At 40.3% G+C, this 17,195-nt stretch overlaps 1 protein-coding gene and 1 long non-coding RNA gene across 2 annotated transcripts in view; one reads left to right on the forward strand and one right to left on the reverse strand.

Annotated features, from left to right (window-relative positions):
* Window positions 1-4,026, reverse strand: part of gpr68 (G protein-coupled receptor 68) — a 28,743-nt gene extending 24,717 nt beyond the window's left edge. Inside the window, exon 1 of the mRNA XM_079691736.1 lies at window positions 3,973-4,026. The gene's annotated coding sequence lies outside the window, so the exon portion shown is untranslated. The remainder of the gene's footprint in view (window positions 1-3,972) is intronic.
* A 608-nt stretch (window positions 4,027-4,634) lies between these two features.
* LOC307047560 lies at window positions 4,635-7,157 on the forward strand. The gene is made up of 2 exons (XR_013810489.1): window positions 4,635-5,081; window positions 6,971-7,157. It is a non-coding gene; the product is annotated as an uncharacterized lncRNA (long non-coding RNA).
* Window positions 7,158-17,195: the final 10,038 nt, after the last annotated feature.

Consider the following 17,195-nt stretch of genomic DNA (forward strand, 5'->3'; position numbering starts at 1 on the left):
TTGAGCAAAGTTTGATTCCCTTCGTGGTTGAACGCTCCAGCCTGACTCCAACAAACATGGAAGAACAAAGTTTACCATTAACTTGAGCATGATACAAACAATGGCAAATAGAAAGGATTTTTACTCCAAATATGTTTGAGGTGGGCATTCATTTCAAACGTTCACATTTGAGGTCAGCAGTCTAATCTTCAAGCTATCACTCTTCCACCAAAATCCAAGCTTGTATCTGAACAAACCTGAACAACCATCCCAAACTGGCCAAACTTTGAAGGCAATTACAAGTCCTTTTCCTTTTTTTGCTCAAGATAGTCAATAAAAACACACTGAAAAACTGGAACGTTGACTTGAATAGAGTGTTTGTTCCCTCTCCTGGTTGAAAGTTCTTTGGTGTCAGCTTGGTGTGTCTGGGCCTTTATAAATTAGTTCCAGTGTTCAAAAGACGCCTTTATCATATTCTGAGATATCAAATAATGATTTCAGAATAATAATATTACGCAGGCAGAGAGGTGCAGACGCGCCTTTATAATCCTTGAACATCAACAAGCGCTCTGGTCCCAGCTGTGTGTGTGACTTTTTAGTGTCAATGTCTCATCAGGATGGTGAAGATGTTTCTTCTTTTGCATGAGTTTTGCCACATTTGTGTTTTTATATTTGCATTGTTTCTGAAGCCGAGGTGTCTTTCTTCGAATGCACATTTTTGGGCCAATGTAGCACGTTTGCAACTGTTGGCCACCATATCATATCAATAAATACAGACTTGAAGAATATAAACACATTAGGTGCTTTCACACCGGAGTACTTTTCCCGTTCCAATAGTTCCTGTGATTTTGCGTTCACACCAAAAAGATAACTTAGTTCATGAGAACTTTTCCCCCTGTTCAGTACCTGCTAGAGAGCAGGTACTTTTCTGGGGAGAAAAAAGTTCAAATTTATGAATTGCCAACCATGCTCCTTAAAACTCTGAAAAGTTTTGTGAAGCCGCCATTGTATTTGCTAACATTAGCATTATTAGCATTAGCCCAGCGCACCAACGCAGAGAGACTAACTTATGGTAACACAAAAGAAAACATGGGAGCGGTGGAGATGAGGAGGTATCGGCGTTCTGGCGATTCACTGAAGCCAGTCCCCAACTCCGGGAACTTCCGGCGGCCTGCCAGCAAAGCCAAAGCAGAAGAAGAAGAAGTGACGTCAGCGGCTTCCTTTGCGTAATCTTCCCTCAGGGACTTATTCCGGTGTGAACGTGATCTGCTCTTTAGTTCCATGGGGGAACTAAGTGCTGGGAACAAAGTACGGCAAAGTACTTGGTGTGAAAGGGGCTAATCTGCCAGTAGAAATGGTTCTTGTGCGTACTCAGTATTTTAGAAAATGCATGTTGTTAATTATGTGCAGAGGTTTGTTAAATGGATATCTAGCTGTGATCATTCATTGCCTTGATTATAATGAGACCAATGTGTACGTGTCCCGATGCAGACTCTATCAGAAGTCTCCTCGCCTGCAGAGGAGAGCAAGTCTTGTTTCTATAAAAACAGATCAATAAATAACAAATGACCATGTGGTCACTGCCTCCATATTAACTTCCAGCTGCAATGCCATTTTTGCTCAATCATCAGCGACCCTGACAGCGGTAACCAGGGCAACAGCATGTAAGTAGTGCATCAGGCAACAATGCGGGTCCTGTCATCGCTTACTGCCGCTCCTCTACCTCACAGCAGAATGTTACCCTCATATTTAGCCTCATTATAAATGGTAGCCCTGTTATATGATCACCTATTGGAATATTGATGAAACGGTATCACATATTCAGATCTCATCGTGATAGATACTGTATATTAACACTTTTCATCCAAGTGACCACTATTCCTAACTTTCTTACTCCTTACTTGTAAACTTGGGAGTGAAACATAATTAGTTTGTTTTTACGTTATCCCAACACAATACAGCAGGCGGCCAGTTAACCTATCAGAGCAGACTGGGCTCTGGTGTCAGACAGAGGGTGAAAAGAGTCACGGTAGAGGCACATAATACAAATATGAACCTGTACATTAGCAAAATATGTGCTCTTAAAGCAATTTTTGTGCAAAAATGTCTCTTATAAATCTCACTTAAAATTTCATATAAAATATGTTTTTTTAAGTGTTACGTGTTTAAGTGATGACTACTGTATTTACTTGATCTAACTGCATTTTGTACTATAGAAGAGACCACACAATGATAATACACTTGATTGGCAATGAAAGAGCTACATTATTCTAGGTCCTTTTCATCTGAACAATCGTCCATACAGGTGCCCAGAGACAAATGTGTATTCTGCGATATTGGGCTATAAAATGACACTTCACTGATTGAGTACGGAGATTTGATTTACTGAATGCTTTATAATCCTCCTGTTCATCATGATCACTGACAGTCTGATCACACTTCCTTTTAACATCTTACAACATATCGAGTTTTAGGGGATCGGAGAGACAGCTTGATTACTGCGCTTTCTCTTGGCTCTGTTTTTAGGGTTCAGATAATCCAGACTTCGGCCCGTCAGAGGTAATTTCAAAGAGTTCCTATGGGCGGTTTGACATTTTCAGATTTGTGTCCCTGTCCCTTCCGATGGTGAACGTCTGACTTGACAGCAGAATATCCTGCAGGAACAGTTGAGATTATTTGCCAGTTGCCCTGCATGCTTTTTGTGGTTGTAATTAGAACAGTTGGCCCTATTCTATTCCCCCCAAAGCACTGGACCAACAAACGTCTGACTTGATCAAGCCACAGTCCTACAGTGCTCTAAACCAGACGTAATTGAATCCACCCAATTGTTGGTGAGGAGTTTCACTGCCAATGGCCTCACCGACGCCAAATGAATTACGGATCATCTGGGGAGTATGAACATTTGAACACGTTTTGTCAATCCACCCAATTTGTGTCTGCGACATTTATATAGTAAAAATTAGCTAACATTTATAGACCTCAACTTCCATTGTTCATTGGTTACGACAAATGGGGGTTTCCCTTCCCTGTGGTGCGGTCTATAGGTTTTGATGCATGTAAATGTTCTGTAAAGGCTAAAATAACATTTGAATTGTATCTCTTCTGATAGATGTCGTAGTGCAAGTGCAGTTTTCAAGCTTGTGTATTCGTGTTGTTTCATTCTAAGATTGACATTTGTCGTAAAGATGAAGCAATACAATTCCAAGAAAAATACTGTGTGAAAAATAAATAACAGAAGTGGTCACTGCTGCAATTCACTAACAATGTCATGACTAAATAGAAGCTATATAAAAATATGTAATGCAATTGTTGTTGCTGATATTATTGTCTTGTCATGTGCATGGTGCTGCGATTTAATATTTATATATTATATCTGCTATTTCCATATGTAAAACACGTGTACAGCACCTGAGCATTCTCTTATCGTTATACTACCTGTGGATATTCATATTTCAGAATCTGACTCCACACATGATGACTGTATGCATATTTCATGAAGCTCTGCATGAGCTGCTGAAAACAGTCAGTGAAAAGTCATCTGAAGCCAGGTTGATTTCTGTGCGCTGCAGAGTAAATAAAGTCCTCCATCTCAGTGCTGAGTGACAGACTTACAGATGAATTATTAATAACTGAAGAGGCTGCAGGCATTCTGACCACAGTTCAGTCCTCATATTAAACCATCGATCCCTCCAGAACAATCCACATTCAACGGGAATCCACCAAAATGCCACTTCAGATATAATTACCAGAAATCAAACACTGTCACTAATGTAACTATTACAAATCATTATTTTGAAGGGGAAAAAAGACGCTTCAAACATAACAGGAATCCGCAGACATGTGAGTTGTAAATTACTTCATTAGTTAATAACTAATAAAAAAAGCGCTTCGATTTACATTTGTCCGCAAAGGTTACACATATAATCTGTACCGTGAGAATCTCAAATTCAGTTGAACATATTATTTACATGAAAAAACACACTTATTTCTTACCTAATCTCTCCGATCTGAAGTCCGCATTAGACTGAAGACATCTCTCTCTCTCTCTCTCTCTCTCTCTCTCTCTCTCTCTCTCTCTCTCTCTCTCTCTCTCTCTCTCTCTCTCTCTCTCTCTCCTCTCTCTCTCCTCTCTCTCTCCTCTCTCTCTCTCTCTCTCTCTCGCGCTCTTCCTGCTGACTGAATGCAAGATGAGATCACAAGCATATGAATTTTTCTTTAATATGTCTTTTATAACCTGTACAACTGGTGTCTTGTGGTAATAAGTAGGAAGCAACTCAAATCAGATTAGGCTATTTGCTTTTGTAGTGAAATGTCGTTGTTGGTCATTGTAACATTGTTATGTTGTCTTACAGAACACACTTAAAGGTGGGGTATGTAATTTATTTCAGAAACACTTTTTGTTGTATTCCATGGAATGCTTTTAAATAGTAGGTCATTTTGGAGAAACCAGCTCGAGTGTGCTAGAATTTGAAAGTACACAGCCGGAAAAAATCTGCCACTTCGTTCAGACTTCCTACAGAGCCCCTCCTCCAACACACACGAACACGCACATGACCAATGAGGGCACGTGATAAGTTTGTGCACAGATGGAAGGCTGACAGGCAGGTCTTCTTTACATAGCCCCTGCTCCAACACACACGAACGCGCACATTACCAATAGAGAGGCGAAGTCCCGCCCATCTACTTCCGACCCATGGGACCCCGGAAGCGGAAAATTATACATTGACGTCAATGGAGAGAGAAAAGTCATCTTTCGATCCCGTTTGAATTGTGCCACGAATGACACATATGATGTTTGTCAAATTAAAAGAACATTTTGCAAGTCAAAAAAATAAAAATGTGTCGTAAAACTGTGAAGTTACAATTTTTTTTGTGTGAAACCGCTCAGTGAACTACAGGTCTCTGGTCTCGCACAATACGCGTCACCATCACAAAGATGGCTGTCACGTTAGTAAATTTCACCTGTTTCTTTCAGAATGAGGCGAAAAAGTATAAAACGAGGTGAAAATCACTACAAGTCTGGGCATGTTGAGAGCTGTACATACACGAAAGGGAGCGGTTCTGTAAGAGCCAGCATGCGGGACCGGCTTTACAAGGTTTCAGTGAGTAATATGAGTGCAATGTTTAAGGTTAATGTCAGCTAGCTAACAAGGTACACTAACGTGTTTTGTTTTAGAAACTAGTTTTCTCCTTAAGAACTTTGTGGTGTCTGTGTATGCTGTGGATAACATTAGTGTTTACAAGAACCAGATACACTCCCGTGTTTTGTTTTAGTTGCTCTTCAGATTGAAGCGGCCAGTTCTATATCGACTATATGTGTGATCTCCTTTTTACATCTCGTTGTGTCATTTGAGTTTATTTGCTGTGTGTAGATTCAAGGATTTTGGTTATCTTGTCCAGGGATGCAAACTTGTCACCTTTCGGCGAAATTCTCCGTTTTGAATCCAAAATAGGTCGTTTTTGTGATTCCTGTAGATCTGCAATAAAAATATTTTTTGGGTATGGGAGGGGGTCTGGGACCCGGATTAATGTGCGGCCGCGAGCTTTTTTTATATATATTATAATGAAGCGCGAGCTGTGTGCTCGAGTCTTCCTGCCTGTCGGCTCTGCTCATGATGTATAATAAGCCTCTGCTGCTCGGCGATGATGGTCTAGCTTCAGCAGCTACATTACCTACGGTGCGTTCGTTAATATTAACTGTGCGTCCGGAGTCCCTGTGGCACAGACTGGACCGCTGGTGAACAGCTGTTAGAACGTGCCGTTCAGGTGTTCACAATAGAGCTCCCTGTCGGAGCGGCAGAGCGTGATGTGCACTGAAAAGTTTTTTTTTCCCGTCGCAATATTATCGTTGAGCTAGCTAACTAGCATACATTGTCACTATCTGCTAACGTTAGCTTTAGCCTTCGTTTTCTAATCGTTTTTTTCATAGGCTATAAACAGAGGTGGTATAAGTATATATCTTGTAATTGATTAAAATTAGAAGTACTCAGTTCTTGTACTTGAGTAAAAGTAGAAGTACCAGAGTGTAGGAATACTCTGTTACAGTAAAAGTCCTGCATTCCAAATGTTCCTCAAGTAAAAGTAGAAAAGTATTATTATCAAAATATAGTGAAAGTAGCGACAGTAAAAGTAGTCATTTTGCAGATTGGTCCATTTCAGAATAATATGTTTTATAATGATTGATCATGAAAGTGTTCTCAAAGCTGGTAAAGGTGCAGCTAGTCTGAATGACTTTGTATACTGCAGGGTAGCTTTTGGATTTACTCCAGGTGGAACTAAAGTCTGATTTAACACTTGATTATATTTCACATCATTCATCCACATCTGTGAAGTAACTAAAGGTATTACATACATGTAGTGGAGTAAAAGTACACCATTTACCTCTGAACTGTAGTGGAGTAGAAGTACAAAGTAGCAAAACATTGAAATACTTAAGTAAAGTACAAGTATCTCAAAATTGTGCCCAAGTATAGTACTTGTTGAGTTTATGAACTTAGTTACTTTACACCAGTGGCTATAAAGATAGAAAGACTAAGCCTTGCACAGAGGCCTGAAAATACATTTTCAAAATGCTCAACAGTGCTGCCAAAATTATAAACTGACTGCTACACAATTAAAATAAATGCTTTTTATATATTTCTATTAGATGTGACTCTATGGCGTTTCTGTTAATATTAACACTGCTGCTTTAGTTGTTCTGACTGCTAAAATCCTCTGTTATTCCTCATTTTAAAGCCGATATTCTGTGGGGTCAGGGGGCTCGGATCCTTGTCACCTTTTTCATACCTGATGAGTTTGCATCCCTGTTGTCAATTTGTTTGGTTATCTAGGCACAGCTGTGTGTGACTCCCTCTGGTACACTGGTATGTGTTTTCCTAATGTAGAGAGCATTGATTAATTAATAAACTACACACTGACTCTAGATCCTGACCAAATCCTTATTTTTTGATCAAATGTTTTTCAAAAAAATGTATTGTATATTATATAACAGCTGCAAATCACAGACCGGAGTCTCTGCTACTGTGGACCACGAAGGAGGGGATCATCATCATCCCCATCCCCAAAGACCCTGCATGGCATGGAAATCTCCTCCTCCTGGAACAATTCTACACCCAGCATATGCTCCCTGTGTTGGCCAGTAGAGAGGAGGACATTTAAATAAACATACTCTTAACACCCTCGGACTCGGCGTTGTGTTTCGTATGTGTGATGGGGTGTTATGCAGAGGGGAGGAAAACAGGACACAGCAGATTGGGATTGTGGTGGAGATGCTGAGCAGTTATTTAATTGTTGCGTGTAATTATTATTATACTGCGTGCTTCTTAGTTATTCCATCTTTTGCTGTAACATGGATCTGTATGTAAATCTATATTTAATTGTTATCTACCACACTTCCTTCTACATCATACACCATCATTATACATGATGGTGTATATAGGATATGTATTTATTTGTATACATATCTGTAAATTGTATAATTTTATTTTTCGTATTTGGGATTTCTCTTTTGTCCACTCAAATACACTTGGCCCTTTCTCTTTTCCATGTGGAAAATGGCAGCTGCATATTCTGCTTTTCTCATCTGCTCCCTGTCTGCTCATCTACGATGAGAAAATTATATAATTAATTACTAATAATCATTTAAACCTGTGATTACCAATATTTCACAAATTCTTCATGTAAACTTAAGAGCACAGCTGTATGTTGAGTATGTCAGCTTTGCTTGGTTCATCTTACTGGGGGGGGGGGGGGGGGCTGCTACATGGATGTCGGTGCAGTCCACAATAATTTTGCAGCTGAAGGCAGAATGAATTTATTGACTCAGAATGAAGCACAACTTCATGTCATACAATACATTGACTTTATTTGTAATTGTGTAAAAAAAATATGAGCATTGATTAGCAAGCAGGACCTGGCAGGAACAGAGAATGGTGATGGATGGAGCTGGGAAGAGAGAAGAATAAAGAAAACAGATCAACTTTATTATCGGATATTAAAAATTCAATTTCAAAACAAGTTGCCGCTCCTACAGTTTTCTAGTGTGTAAAGATGATTTCACATGACCAATGCAAAATATCACACTCAATACATGTGTGTCTCTGAGGGGTGCATTGTGCCTTTGATGTATATAAATAATATACCATAACCAAATACTATTACGTACAGTGGAAATCAGGTTACCAGAGCAGGTCAGACCAGTGTGCATGTTCCTCAGGGTCTCAGCAGTTACAGGTGAGGTAAAGAAAATAAAAGAGAAAAAGGTCAGTAACAACACTTTAAAGTAACAACACTGAATAATTATCTCTTTTAATAATTTTCTCTCAGTAATCACTCAACTACTGTCTTTCCAACAAACAGATTGACTCACTCTCACTATCATCACAATGAAACACGTCCAGAAGAATGTCATGCAAAGCTGCCTGCCTTCCTTCCTTCGACTCTCCCTGAACTGCCTGATCTTTTAATGGTCAATGTTAACCATTTGTGCAGATAGCATTAAGTAGAAAAGATCGCTGATACTAATGTGGCGTTAGCCTACCTCCCGCCCCCTTAGCACCTGGTGGAGGGGGCGATAGGCTACTCTTCAAATGTTTCACAAAATACTTACCATCATGACTACTCTTACTGTTTAACATTTTGGTTTACTTCATGTTAAGGCTAATACAAATGACAAGGCTAAGTAATGTAATATAATGCTAACTAACATGCTCGCTACTAGCTAGGTAGCTAACTTGACTATGTTCCATGCAAAACATGTATATTACCTGATATGTTTGGTCCAACGACTCCTGGTCCTTTCATCAGACGGGAAGCGATAGAACGAGCAAGTGGTATGATCTCTTTTGTGATTACAACCTCGTACAAAGCACACAGGCATCTTGTAAAAGTGAATTTATTGGAGCAATCTCTTATATTTATTGGAGGGAATAAATCAGTCTTCTTCTTCCTCTTTGCTTTGCGAGTCACAACCAGTCTTGGAGCATTATCGCCTATGACATCACTTACGCGACCCAGAATGCATTTGGGATTTGTAGTCTTTCTAGTTGCGTATTATTCATAGTCTTATATTTCAGCATTTTTACGACAAACTGTGACTTTTTTTGCATGGAAATGATTGTTTAAGATTGACAAACATCATATGTGTCATTCGTGGCACAATTCAAACGGGATCAAAAGATAACTTTTCTCTCTCCATTGACTTCAATGTATAATTTTCCGCTTCCGGGGTCCCATGGAGGCTCCCGGAAGGGGAGGGACTTCGCCTCTCTATAGAGAACCGCAGTGACGCGTCCGGAAGTAAGTTAGCATTTTTAGCAGTTCCGGTTCCTTCCTCAAAAAGCAATGCATTTTTTCCATAGGGTTTTGGAACATAGCTCGAAATAAGGTCTGTGGTTGACACAAATTTAAGAGATGAATCACGTTTTGTTCTACGACATTAAATACATCAGCAGTGACCCCACTGGTGATTTTTGAAGAGTTTCCGTGTCTGAAAAACGATGGTTGTTACCGAGTGGCTGAATAGGACTACAGAAATTGTCGAGGCCGTTGTACGTCATTACGCCGAACACGTAAATACTCCTGCTAAGTTTGTTTTCCCCTGTGTTCTGCTTGAAAGCAAGTACATGACTATCTTTAGTATCTGTATATCTATATCTGACCATTAGAATCTGTATTTTTGAAATTATCGTTTTTAACACCGTAGTTTTACAAATTATAGAATAATTAATTACCATTGTTTTCCAATTTTACTCGGCAGTTCGTTTCATTAGCTAACGTTAGCTAAAGCTAGCGCTACTAGTTGGCTACGCAATGGTTTGTTGCTTTGCTCCGGGTTGCAGCCACAGGTCTTCGCATGAAACGTGCTTGTTCTATCGTTTCCCGGCCAATGTTTTCCAAAGGAGAGTCTGGATTCGTGTCATGAGGTAAGCTGACGTTACATTTTTGTCCATGTCACGGTGAAATGTAAATGATGGGTAGTGACTGTATCGCCGTTTTAGAGATGGCGCTGCTGAAAAGACCGCAACATAAGTAAAGATAATGAATACATCCTATTAAAACCTGTGTGGCTTATATGATAAGTCTAATTAGTACAAGCAGCATAACGTTTCACCATGTAACTAAAGATTGTAGTCAGGGAAATCAGTTTGACATATTGAACTAATAACAAATCACAGAGAACTCTGCTCCATAGCTTCTCTTAGACGTAAAATCACATGTACATTTTACATTTATATTCAATTTAATATTCCATCCCTCACATACTTTTGTATATATAATAACTTATATTTTGTTTTTCTTGTTATGCTGCTGCAACACAAACATTTCCCAAATTGGGATCAATACAGTAATATCTTATCTTAATTAATTAAGAAATATAACTATTATAATTAGTGCAGAAGCTGACACCTATTTTCAATATGGATTAATCTACCATTTATTTCTTTAGTTACATTTTGATCTATAAAAATGTCAAAATAGTGAAAATGTTCAAGAGACTTATCAAAGTGCAAGGTTATATCTTTAGATGTTTTGTTTTAGCCTATGTACTGTATGTCTTAATGCTCTTATATGTGACGGGGTGACTTCCATGAAACTAATATTTTATATCTTCCCAACAGACGAGCTGACAGGAAACCTAACACTCTAACAACCACAAAATTGCAACATCCTCCACTGAATGCATACGTTTAGCTGCCTTTGGCTTCTTCCACTGACAGGGGGTGTCACTGCAGCTGAAATTGTGGATGGCAAAGATGCCTCATGCAGCCGCATGACTGCATTTCCATTCTCCACATGGGCATTCACATTTTGCGGAGAGAATTCCCTCTTCTCCTGTAGATACCTGTGGTGGTGGGATTGTTTTATTATTTAAAATATATTTACATTTGTAATGCCTTCCCAATTATCCCTTTAATTGTTTATAGCCTACTGTATGTTTATTTCATGGATATTTCTGTGTTTTCTGGTGTGTAATATTTGTAATCTTGGGGCCTCTTCTCTTTAACGTCTACATGCTACCACTGGCTCAGATAATGAAAAACAACAAAATAAGTTACCATAGCTATGCAGATGACACACACATTTACGTAACCATTTCACCAGGAGACTATGCTCCAATTCAAACACTGAGTAAGTGCATTGAACAAATCAATGACTGGATATGTCAGAACTTTCTCCAATTAAACAAAGATAAAACTGAGGTAATGGTTTTTGGAGCCAAGGCAGGACGTTTAAAAGTTAGCGCTGAGCTTCAGTCTGCAATGTTCAAAACAACAGATAAAGCCAGAAATCTAGGTGTAGTCATGGACTCTGACCTGAGTTTCAACAGTCACATTAAAACAGTTATTAAATCAGCCTACTATCACCTAGAGAATATATCTAGGATTAAAAGACTGATGTCACAGCAGGATTTGGAAAAACTTGTCCATGCTTTTATCTTCAGTAGACTGGACTACTGCAATGGTGTCTTCACAGGTCTCACTAAAACATGTATTAGAAAGCTGCAGCTGATTCAGAACGCTGCTGCTCGAGTCCTCACTGACACTAAGAAAGTGGATCACATCACTCCTGTTCTGAAGTCTTTACACTGGCTTCCTGTGTGTCAAAGAATAGATTTCAAAATACTGCTGCTGGTTTATAAAGCACTGAATGGTTTAGGACCAAAATGCATTTCTGACCTCCTGCTAAATGATGAACCATCCAGATCTCTCAGGTCTTCAGGGACTGGTCAGCTTTCTGTCCCCAGAGTCAGAACTAAACATGGTAAAGCAGCGTTCAGTTATTATGCTCCAAATATCTGGAACAAACTCCCAGAAACCTGCAGGCCCGCTAAAACTCTTACTACTTTTAAATCCAGGCTGAAGACTTTTCTTTTTGTCGCTGCTTTTAATTGAACTATTCATATCTTAGACTGCACTGTAACTTTTATCCATGTATTTTTTCTTTTAATGTTTCTTTTATTAGCTTTTCTTTTTAATGACTGATTTTAAATGCCATTTTCTTAATGTCTTTCATTTTTTGTAAAGCACTTTGAATTGCCTTGTGTTGAAAAGTGCTATATAAATAAACTTGCCTTGCCTTGCCTAATAAAGATTTCATGTGACACATAAAATTGATTTGTTGATGAGAATTAATGTGAATAAATTAACTCTAGGTTAACGGTACTCTTGCTATCACTACTCACCGACACTATAAACCTTGTCCCTCATGCTAGCCCTGACAACACCGGTAAGCACACCTTCATCTAGGCTGCACTGTTTTACGTGTCCTGACTTGTAGTGGTTCTCTCCTATCTACACTCTTGTCATCTTTGTAAAACGATATCAGACTGTTAATTGACACAGCCATGACTTCTAGTTAAATTCAGTGTGGCTAAAATGAAAAGCTTTGTTAAAATATGCAAGCGCGCGAAAGTCAAAGTCAGCTTTATTGTCAAAAATTCTACATGTGTTATACATCCAGAAATATCGAAATATCGTTTCCCACAGTGTGACATGTATACATAAAACAAAACAAAAAGGGCCTAGATAAACGTGGTATACATGAAACAAAACAAAAAGGGCCTAGATAACCGGGGTATGCAGTTTAAAATGTTAATATGTTTAAAGTGTTCAAAGTGCAGTTTCAGTGCAAATCAGCTGAAACGATCTTAAATTGGCGTGACGTTGAAGTCGTGCGACCCTGCTGCTGTACTGGCTTGTAGTTCGTCTTTAGCATAGCGTTAGCATTTTGCTTCTGGCGACTAGATTTATGATTCAAAAATTATAAAAGTAGGGTTGACATGTGGAGATTATCCGGCTGAACAAAACGTGATCCCTCTCTTAAATGTGTGTCAACCACAGAACTTATTTCAAGCTATTTTCCAAAATCCTATGGAGAAATTGCATTGGTTTTTGACAAAGGAACCGGAAGAAGTTTACTTCCGGGTTTTATGACGCGTCACTGCGGTTCTCTATGTGGGCACGAGATAAATGTGTGCATGAGATGGAAGATGACAGGTGTAACATCTTGGTGAATACAAGATCTTTGATTACAGAGATCACCTGGATGACGTGATGTATGTGTGCATGTTACGCGCCAGTGGAAATAAAGATGATTGATTGATTGAATTGATTGATTGACAATTTTATTAACAGCTTGTATATTGGGTACAGTACAGTACAGCTCAAAACATACAATTGTTAAGGGGATGCAGACCAGAGAAAGACTTTCGTCTTGTTTACATCAGGGTCCCCCATTTCCAATTCATCATATCATTTAAGACATACAAGACATATTTGACATACAGATGGCTTATTTACAATTTAGATACAGGTGTTTTTTTACATACAGATGGCTTACTTACAAATTTAATTTTAGATTTCGTTCTAATACATCCTAACCGGACATTTAAGACATACCAAGTCTACAGATATACAGTTAGTAACAGAGTCTAAAATGCGAGTATATACATAGATGGGGGGGGAAGCTGTCCATTGTACGACAGGTTGAGATTTGTACCATTACCGGAGCCAGTTTTGCAATGATCTCCCCCGAAGGTGCTCTTTAAGAGAGGTTTTGAAGGTAAGTATAGTTTTACTTTCCTTTACAGTAGTGGGAAGAGCGTTCCACCTTGATGTGGCATAATTGCGAAACGTGTATTCCCCTTTTTTTGTGCCAAATCTGGGTTTTACATGATTTGTGGAGCTCCCTCTGGTGTTATGATCATGATATTCCTTGACCTTTGGGAAGAATTTTGACATGTACATGGGTACCATAGAGGTGTATTGGATCTTGTAGACCAGGCCCATTGCAAGTCGCTGTACTCTGTCGTCTACTCTAAGCCATCCTAGGTTGTCAAAGTGGGCAGAGGTGAGGTGGGTTCTAGATGAAAGGTCAAGCAGTAGTCTGACCAGTTTATTTTGTGATGTTTGAAGTTTTACTTTTAGCGCCTTGGAGGTGCTATGGTATCATGACGTGCAAGCATAGTCATAGTACCCTTGAATGAGTGCTCCTGCCAGAGTTTTCAGGGTGTTTTTGTTTACCAGAAGGAGATCCGGTATAGGAATCTAGTTCTTTGATTGACTTTTTTTATTACATTGGATGCCATTTTGTCACAGGAGAGGTTTGCCTCAAGAATAGATCCTAGGTATGTAATTTCCTTCTTACTTGTGACAATAATGTCACCCACTGCAACTGAGAAGTCGTCGGATTTGCTGAGATTATGTTTCGAACCATGGACATGGACACTCGGAATGATAGAATTAGTCCACTTCATCTGTTTATGTAGACACTTACATGTCCATAGAACAGAATTTTACATGGTGTCAGAGTTAGTTCATTTATCATTGACCTGACGACGGAAGATGGAGAACACAGGCGTTCCAACACCACGAATGGACTGGGACTCGTCTAATCTGCCGGACGCATGGAGAAACTTTCGGCAGCATGTGCAGCTAATGTTTTCAGGCCCGCTACATGCTAAAGACGAGGAGGAAAAATGTAGCTGTATACTCCTATGGATTGGGGAAAAAGGCAGAGATCTTTTTTACACATGGACTCTCACAGAAGACCAAAGTAAGGTACTAAAAACGTACTATGACGGTTTTGAAGCTTATGTAACTCCGAAAGCAAATCACATATTTGGGCGCTATAAATTTCATGAAAAAATCCAAGGAGACAGTGAGAGTTTTGACCAGTTTGTAACGGAGCTAAAATTGCTAAGTAAAGACTGCAACTACCCAAACAGTGAGGAAATGATTAGAGACAGGATTGTCTTTGCTACAAACTCACAAAGAGTGCGCGAAAAACTGCTATGTCACGGTCCAGACTTGACGCTAGAGAAAGCCATTGACATTGCACGTTCACATGAGCTATCAAAGCAGCAGCTAAAGACAATGCTAACCCCCACTGCTAGCCACGACAGTCGCTCTGCTCACGCGGTTAGCAGAAAACCTTTTAGAGCAGACCAAGCATCCCGTGGGCACAAGACGACACGGAATGATCGTAACAGCGCCTTGAGGAGCAAGGAATGTGGAGCATACGGGAGGGAGCACAGCCGCAATGAGGAATGTCCAGCAAAGGGTCGCCAATGCAGCAAATGCAAGAAGCCCAACCACTTTGCTAAAGTGTGTAGGTCACAAACACAGCAGCCACAGACGAGATATAATCCCAGAAAATTGCATACCATCTCGAACAGTGCAGAACAGTCACTAGAAGAACTCTATATTGATGCTATCATAAAAGAGCATGAAACACACAGATAGAGAACAGGCATATGCAGAAGTAGAAATAGGAAAAGCGAGGAACAAACTGAAGTTTAAAATGGACACTGGTGCTCAGACTAGTATTATACCAGCAGACACATTCCGCAAGATATATGGAAGTGTAATACTAGGCCCCCCATCAAGCAAACTCTCAGATTATGGTGGGCACAAGATAGAAGCAGAAGGAACATGTAGACTGACATGTAAACACGGTGAGAAAACAGCCATGGTAGGTTTTGACATAGTCCATACAAATGCTCCACCTCTGTTAGGCCTAAGAGCATGTCTAGATTTAAACCTAGTCAAAATGATACATGTAGTTGATGCAAAGCCAATAACACACATAACCATGATGGAAGAGTTTGCTGATGTGTTTAAAGGCATCGGACTGTTTCCTGGAGAATGCATTTTCCAACTCAAACCCTCGTACCACCAGTGGTATGTCCACCTCGACGCATCCCATATGCTCTGCATGACCGGCTCAAGGATGAGTTGGACGACATGGAAAAACTGGACGTTATCAAAAATGTCACAGAGCCAACTGAATGGGTTAATGCACTAGTAGTGTTGGAAAAGCCGAAAACCAATAGGCTGAGAATATGCCTAGACCCCCGCGCCCTGAACAAAGCTATCCAAAGACCCCACTATCCACTCCCTACTCTAGATGATGTCACACCAAAACTGGCTGGAGCACAGTATTTCAGTGTACTAGACGCCAGATCTGGATAATGGAATATAAAGCTCACACACGACTCATCTATGCTAACCACGTTCAACACGATCTACGGCAGGTACCGTTTCAAGAGACTGCCTTTTGGAATCATATCTGCACAGAATGAGTTCCAGAGGAGAGTGGATGAGGCCTATAAGGGGCTTCCAGGCGTTGCCGCCATCATAGATGACATCATAGTCTACGGCCGCACCAAAGAGGAGCACGACGCCAGCCTGCGTGCCATGCTGGAGAGAACCAGAGAAAAAGGCATAAAGCTGAATAAGGACAAGTGCAAAATATGTGTGCCTGAGGTAAGCTATTTTGGGCACAAGCTGACAAGGGAAGGCATCCGCCCTGACCCGAACAAGATTAAGGCCATGAAAGAAATGCCTAACCCACAAAGCAAGGCAGAGTTGGAGACCATACTGGTCTCCAACTCTGTGCATGGTCACTTACCTTTCCAGGTTCGCCCCGTGAATGTCAGAGGCAACAGCTCCACTCCGGCAACTGTTAAAGGAAAACAGTGAGTTTGTGTGGGACTCAAATCATGATGCAGCCTTCTAACGAATAAAAGACATCCTAACACAGGAGCCTGGCCCAGTACTCACCTACTTCGATCACACAAAGGATGTGAAGTTACAAGTCGATGCTTCCAAACACGGCTTAGGAGCTGTCCTGCTCCAGGAAGAGAAACCAGTTGCATACGCATCAAAGACACTGACTGAAATTGAAGAGAACTATGCTCAGATCGAAAAGGAGCTATACGCAGTGCTCTTTGGATGTAGGCGGTTTCACCAATACCTGTACGGACGACAGGTGATCGTCGAGTCAGATCATAAGCCACTTGAGTCAATCATGCGTAAGCCCTTAGCAGCTGCACCACCGCGTCTGCAACGCATGATACTGCAGCTACAGAGATATGACATCACTATCGAGCACAAACCAGGAAAACAAATCCCTGTTGCAGACACTCTGTCCAGAAAGCCACTTGAGTGTTACGACCGCTCCATGAGTGAAGGCATGGACTACCAAATACACACTGTGATCAGCAACGTTCCGGTAAGCGACCGCAAAATCGCAGAGATCAGAGCCGTTACAGCCAAAGATGAGCAGCTCTCAGTGCTGAGACAGGTGATCCAAGCAGGGTGGCCCGAGAAATACAAAAAATGTCCACCTGCAGTCTCAGAATATTGGAATCATAGGGATGAGGTATCAGAGACAGATGGCATCCTACTGAAAGGAGAGAAAATCATCGTGCC

This window comes from Notothenia rossii, assembly GCF_949606895.1.
Source record: "Notothenia rossii genome assembly, chromosome: 7".
Taxonomy (NCBI): Eukaryota; Metazoa; Chordata; class Actinopteri; order Perciformes; family Nototheniidae; genus Notothenia; species Notothenia rossii.